This window comes from Scyliorhinus canicula, chromosome 8 (genome assembly GCF_902713615.1).
Source record: "Scyliorhinus canicula chromosome 8, sScyCan1.1, whole genome shotgun sequence".
In the NCBI taxonomy this organism is placed as follows: domain Eukaryota; kingdom Metazoa; phylum Chordata; class Chondrichthyes; order Carcharhiniformes; family Scyliorhinidae; genus Scyliorhinus; species Scyliorhinus canicula.
In genome coordinates this window covers 193,119,753-193,126,609 of record NC_052153.1, presented here as the reverse complement: position 1 = coordinate 193,126,609, position 6,857 = coordinate 193,119,753, and the positions used below count along the sequence as shown (strand labels likewise).

Below are 6,857 nucleotides of genomic sequence, written 5' to 3'. Positions count from 1 at the left end.
ATAGATAAGGTGGACAGGAAGAAACCTTTCTCCTGAGCAGAGAGGTCAATAACCAGGGGACATTGATTTAAATTGAGGACCAGGAGATTTAGAGGGAATTTGAGGAAAAGCGTTTTCACCCAGAAGGTGGTGGGAATCTGGAACTCGCTGTCTGAAAGAGTGGTGGAGACGGGAACTTTCACATTTAAGACGCATTTCAATGAGCACTTGAAAAGCCAGAGCACACAAGACTACGGGCCAAGTGCTGGAAAAAGGGATTAGAGTAGATCGGTGCTTGATGGCCAGTACAGACGCAACAAGATGAATGGCCTCTTTTTGTAAAACTCTTCACCAAGTATGTGGAAAACTCACGAAGAACAGGTTGTAATAATTCACTTAACCATTTGGCCCACGTATGATGTACAGAATCGATCAGTGATAAAATGGAACATAAAGGGGCACCGCTTTGTGCATGTAGTGAACCATGAAGATGAATCCTGTCATATACATCACAAGGCTGCTTGTTATTCATCCAGGAGTCTCATAAACATTCTTGTAGCTTGGTTGAGCAAGGCTGTACAGTCATGTTGGAGGGCGGGCCCAATAGACATAAATTGGAATCATCATGAAGAATGGTGTGCATTTTGACACCTTAACCGTGCTTGATTAAACTGACTACTCTGCTCCCTCTTACTGGGTTGCAAATATGTGTGTCTGGGTTGGCCCTGAGGCCTCACAGTGCCACCGGACATTCACACTGCAGATGAAAGTCAGTCATTAGGTTTTTTTATATGGCCAGAACAGCATTTGTTACCCATCCCTAATTGTTCTTGAGAAGGTGGTGGTGAGCTGCTTACTTGACCTACTGCAGTCCCTGAGGTAATTGGGAGGGGGGGGGGGGGGGGGGGGGGGGGGGGGGGGGGCGCAGTTCCAGGATTTTGACCCAGCGACAGTGAAGAAACGACAATATATTTCCAAGTCGGTGTGGTGAGTGACTTGGAGGGGAACCTCCAGGTGGTGGGATTCCTAAGCATCTGGTGCTCTTCTCCTTGGGTTTGGAAGGTGCTATCTGAGGAATCTTGGTGAGTTACTGCAGTGCATCTTGTAGATGGTACACAGAGCTGTCACTGTTCTTTGATGGTGGAGGGTTTGAATCATAGAATCTACAGTGCGGAAGGAGGCCATTTGGCCCATCGAGTCTGCACTGGAAAGAACACCCTACTTAAGCCCAAGCCTCTACCCGATCCCCATAACCCAGTAACCCCACCTAACCTTTTTGGACACTGAGGGCAATTTATCATGGCCAATCCACCTAACCTGCACATCTTTGGACTGTGGGAGGAAACTGGAGCACACGGAGGAAACCCATGCAGACACGGGGAGAACGTGCAATCCACACAGTGACCCAAGCCGGGAATCGAACCTGGGACCCTGGAGCTGTGAAACAACTGTGCTAACCACTATGTTACCGTGTTGCCCGAATGTTTGTGGAAGGGGGAGCAATCAAGTTGGCTGCTTTGTCCTGGATGGTGTCGAGCTTCTTGAGAGCTGTTGGAGAGGTACTCATCCAGGCAAGTGGGGAGTATTCCATTACACTCCTGACTTGGGCCTTGTAGATGGTGGACAGGCTTTGGGGAGTCAGGTGAGTTACTCACCAGAGCTCTTGCAGCCACAGTATTTATATGGCTGGTCCGTTCAGCTTCTGGTCAATGGTAACCCCAGTGTGTTGGTGGGGAATTCATTGAATGTCAAGGGGTGATGGTTAGATTCTGTCATATTGGAGATGGTCATTATGCCACTTGTGTGGCACGAATGTTGCTTGCCATTTGCCAGCCGAAGCCTGGATATTGTCCAGGTCTCGCTGCAGTTGGACATGGACTGCTTCATTGTCTGAGGATTTGCATACCTGAGAAGGTATTCCACAATAAGTGTGTGCTGGATCAGTATCTCTTTCTACAGCACTTCTGGGGGTGTTGTGGTGCAGTGGGTATTGCCCTAGTCTCTGAACCAGAAGCTATAGATCCAAGCCCAGGATTTGATTCCCAAGGAAGGAGCATTCACATTGCAGCCAAACACATTGGATGGCAACTTGTAAATCCTTCCAACGTACGCAATGGCAGGTGAGAGGAAACAGGTGCACCCAGAGGAAACCCACGCAGACACAGGGAGAATGTGCAAAGTTCACACAGACAGTCAACCAAGTTTGCAATTGAACCCAGGCCCTTGGCGCTGTGAGGTAGCAGTGCTATGTGTCACCCACTGGTGGACGGATCTCAAACCAGAGGACATTGATTTAAGCTGATTGGCAAAAGAAGCAATGGCAATTAGGAAAAACCTTTCACACAGTGGGAGGTTAAAACCTTTAGTTAATCACAGAATTGTTACAGCACAGAAGGATGCCATTCAGCCTCTCATGTCTGCACCAGCTCTCCCAATGAGCATCACAACTTAGAACATAGAACATAGAACAGTACAGCACAGAACAGGCCCTTCGGCCCTCGATGTTGTGCCGAGCAATGATCACCCTACTCAAACCCACGTATCAACCCTATACCCGTAACCCAACAAACCCCCCCCTTAACCTTACTTTTTAGGACACTACGGGCAATTTAGCATGGCCAATCCACCTAACCCGCACATCTTTGGACTGTGGGAGGAAACCGGAGCACCCGGAGGAAACCCACGCACACACGGGGAGGACGTGCAGACTCCACACAGACAGTGATCCAGCGGGGAATCGAACCTGGGACGCTGGAGCTGTGAAGCATTTATGCTAACCACCATGCTACCGTGCTGCCCTTAGTACCATTCCTCTGCCTCTGCCTCCCCCCCCCCCCCTCCGTAATCTTTCCTCTTTCCTCCAACCATTCTGCCCACCTTTCACATTAAAGATGTCTTGAAACAGGTGGGCACTCAGCCAAAAGTGCCTTTAAAAATGGAGCCTCTCATATCACTGCTGTTACTCCTGGTCCCAGTGTGAAGTCCCAACCAGCCCTTCGACCAAGCAAACTGAGTGAAAATAAATCACATCCCCTTGGAACTTGGAGTGTAGCAAATAATGGAAAAACAACTTGCTGTTGTTAAAAAAATAACTTGCCCCACTTGTTCCATAGCCCTTTGGAGCAGGGACATCAACTCGCAATTGTACAGGACTCAACGACACAAACTTTCCAAAGAGCTTGACCGAACAAACTTTGACAGCAATACGATGCGACAGCGGAAGAAGGCAAAGCGTGCATTTGCATAGCGCCTACCAGGATCCCAGACCCTCCCAAGGTGCTTCCTAGCCCAGGAAGGGTTTTTTGCCGTGTGGTCACTGTTGACATGTCGGGAACAGTGCACCGGATCATTAACTTGCCACCCGGCTGTTTCAGAGCTGTGTGTGCGTGAGAGAGAGGGACAAAGTTTTGCAGCAAGGTCAGGGAGCCAGGCAGTGAATCTAAGGGAGTACAATGGGTTGTTAGCTGGGAGTGGAATCCGGTATGCCCCGGCATCCCGGCAGGGCTGTAACACCGTTGTTTGGGGCTGTGCAGCGACCCTGGCCGCTCCCGGGGCTCTGTGCCTGTCACAGGCGCTGCCGGGGAATCCCCTCCGCGGGCGCGGACAATGTTGCAAAGCCAGGGGAGGGAATCCCTGGCCCTTCCGCGGTGACGTCATCGCGCAGCCATGTAACGTTTCTGGGCGGCTACAGTCACAGGCCGCCTCTGAGAGGCCTATGGCAGGGCCCGGATAGCTCAGTCGGTAGAGCATCAGACTTTTAATCTGAGGGTCCAGGGTTCAAGTCCCTGTTCGGGCGGTGCTTTTTTTTTGCCCCCAGAGTTTGGACAGTGCCTGCAGTTTTAATATTAACTCTGGTATGTGGGTGTACATATGGAAAGATTGCAAGCAACAGGGCAAGGGGCAGGAGGAGGGTGTGCAGACCGGTGCAGACTTGATGGGCCGAATGGCACTGTAAATTCTATGAATGTGTCGATTGCCGGTTCGTCCAACCGGGGACATGCAAAGAACCTGGAGGACGTACTGCGTCGCTTCAGAGAATGATAGAATTTGCAGCGCATAATGAGGCCATTTGGCCCATCGAGTCTGCACCAGCCCTTGGAAACAGCACCCTGCCTCAGACCACACCTGGGTTAGTGGGGCAGCACAGTAGCACAGTGGTTAGCACAGTTCTTCATAGCTCCAGGGTCCCAGGTTTGATTCCCGGCTTGGGTCACTGTCTGTGCGGAGTCTGCACGTTCTCCCGTGACTCCGTGGGTTTCCTCCGGGTGGTCCGGTTTCCACACACAGTCCAAAGATGTGCAGGTTAGGTGGATTGGCCATGATGAATTGCCCATAGTGACCAAAAAGATTAGGTGGGGTTACTGGGATATGTTGGAAGTGTGGGCTTGAATGGGGTGCTCGTTCTAAGGGCCGGTGCAGACTCGATGGGCCAAATGGCCTCCTTCTGCACTGCAAATTCTATGTATATGTATACCTCTACCCTATCCCAATAGCCCAGTAACCCCACCCAATGGGCGGGATTCTCCCAACGGGAGTCTTAGTGCCGACGCCGGAGTAAAAACTGGAGTGCAAAAGACGCGGCGCCTTGGGTCCTGCGCATGCGCGGTGGCCGTCCTCCCCCAGGCCGCCCCGCACAAACATAGCGGATGGATCCAGGCTTGCCGGTGGAAGAAAGGACGCCCGCTGGCAGTGAGGCCGACCCGCCGATCGGTGGGTCCCGATCACATACCAGGCCACTCCGGGAACGGAACCTCCCTCCCCCACCCCCACAGGACGCCCCCCAAGCATTCGCGACCAGTACCCGCCGGCAACGACCAGGTGTGGACGGCGCCAGCGGGACTAGGCTGTTTACGCCATGTGCTAGGGAGCGCCAGAGACTCGGGTCCCGCGCATGCGCAGTTGGGTCGGTGCCAATCAGCGCATGCGCGGTGGCCGCCCTCCCCCAGGGCGGCCCTCTCCGCTCCCCCCCTCCGGCCGCCCCACTCCGTCCGCCCCCCCCCTTTCGGGCCCGCACCCCCCCCGCTCGGGCCCGCCCCCCCACCCGGCCCCCCCACCTCGCCCCCCCCACCTCGGCCCCGCCAGCCCCCCTCCCGCCCCCCCACCTCGGCCCGCCCCACCTCGGCCCCGCCCCACCTCGGCCCCGCCCCGCCTCGGCACCGCCCCGCCCCACCTCGGCCCCCCGCCCCCAACTCTCGGCCCCCCGCACCCCGAAAACCCAACCCACCGCACCCCCACAGCCCCGCACCACGACCCGCCCCCCATCCCCCGGCCCCTCCCCCCGCCTCAACCCCCCCCCCCTCCCCCCCCCCCCACTCCCGGCCCCCCCCCGCCCCCCTCTCGCCCCCCCGCCCCCCTCTCGGCCCTGCCCCCCCCACCTCACGGCCCCCCCCGGCCCCGCCCCCGGCCCGGCCCCACCCCCCCCCACCCCGACCCCTACCCCCCTATCCCCCCCTTTGCCTTCTGCGGCAAAGAGTTCCACAGATTCACCACCCTCTGGCTGAATAAATTCCTCCTCATCTCTTTTTTAAAGGATTATCCCTTTAGTCTGAGATGGTGTCCATTGGTTCTGTTTTTCCTACAAGTGGAAAAACATCCTCACCACGTCCATCTCATTTCAGGCCTACCAGTATCGTGTAGTTTCATATGATCATCCCTCATCCTTCTAAACTCCAACGATTTACACAGACCCAGAGTCCTCAAACGGTCTCATACGACAAGCTCTTCATTTCAAAGGGATCATTTTGTATGAACTCCTCTGGCCCTTTCCAAGGCCATCCAGCACAATAATCTTTGTATTACAAACATTTTACAATGTGACTCAACCCACATTTATACAACAGAAACACACACGAATTTCCACACAGTAATGCACACTTTACAGACAGAAGCACACACACGTTTCCACACAGGAACACACACATTTACACACAGTAACACACACATTTACACACAGTAACACACACACATTTACACACAGTAACACACACACGTTTACACACAGTAACACACACACATTTACACACAGTAACACACACATTTACACACAGTAACACACACACATTTACACACAGTAACACACGCACATTTACACACAGTAACACACACATTTACACACAGTAACACACGCACATTTACACACAGTAACACACACATTTACACACAGTAACACACACACATTTACACACAGTAAGACACACACATTTACACACAGTAACACACGCACATTTACACACAGTAACACACACACATTTACACAGTAACACACACACATTTACACACAGTAACGCCTATATTTATACACAGTAACGCACACACATTTACACACAATAACACACACAGATTTACACACAATAACACACACATATTTACACACAGTAACACACACACATTTACACACAGTAACACACACACATTTACACACAGTAACACACACACACATTTACACACAGTAACACACACACATTTACACACAGTAACACACACATTTACACACAGTAACACACACACATTTACACACAGTAACACACACATTTACACACAGTAACACACACATTTACACACAGTAACACACACACATTTACACACAGTAACACACGCACATTTACACACAGTAACACACACACATTTACACACAGTAACACACACACATTTACACACAGTAACACACACATTTACACACAGTAACACACACATTTACACACAGTAACACACACATTTACACACAGTAACACACACATTTACACACAGTAACACACACACATTTACACACAGTAACACACACACATTTACACACAGTAACACACACACATTTACACACAGTAACACACACATTTACACACAGTAACACACACACATTTACACACAGTAACACACACACA

The 6,857-nt window shown here is 52.0% G+C and overlaps 1 non-coding gene across 1 annotated transcript; it reads left to right on the top strand.

Moving 5' to 3' along the window:
• Positions 1-3,702: 3,702 nt before the first annotated feature.
• Positions 3,703-3,775, top strand: trnak-uuu. The gene has a single exon. It is a non-coding gene; the product is annotated as a tRNA-Lys (tRNA).
• The last annotated feature ends 3,082 nt before the right edge of the window (positions 3,776-6,857 follow it).